We start from the raw sequence: 437 nt of genomic DNA, 5'->3' as shown, positions 1-437 counted from the left end.
AAAAGGAACCTAGTGGTCAGATGACCACCCTATCATACTTGGTGAAAACAAAAAGAATAATTAAAATTCTTAGAATTTTTTTAGAATCTCAATCTCGAAACAATGCAAACGTCCAGTCATAATAATTATTCTTTGAATTAGAACAGTTAAACAAAAAGAATGAACATGGCTATATTAACTAAATATATATTTTCAGTACACCACAAAGGCAGAGATGCTGAGAATATAAAACAGTTGCACAAAGGCATTTAAGTTTGTAACTGCTGGAAACAATACACCCACTGATACAGGGCATGATTACGGCTCTGGATTAGTTATGAATTACACTTGAATAAAGTTTATAGAATAATAAATTAACATGTTTTATTACCTCTTACTGATGTTTTGCACAAGGGATAAACAGGGTTCATGTACACTGCACAAGGTAGGGAGACCGA

Source organism: Penaeus monodon, chromosome 32, assembly GCF_015228065.2.
Source record: "Penaeus monodon isolate SGIC_2016 chromosome 32, NSTDA_Pmon_1, whole genome shotgun sequence".
In the NCBI taxonomy this organism is placed as follows: domain Eukaryota; kingdom Metazoa; phylum Arthropoda; class Malacostraca; order Decapoda; family Penaeidae; genus Penaeus; species Penaeus monodon.
This window is presented reverse-complemented; position numbering follows the sequence as displayed.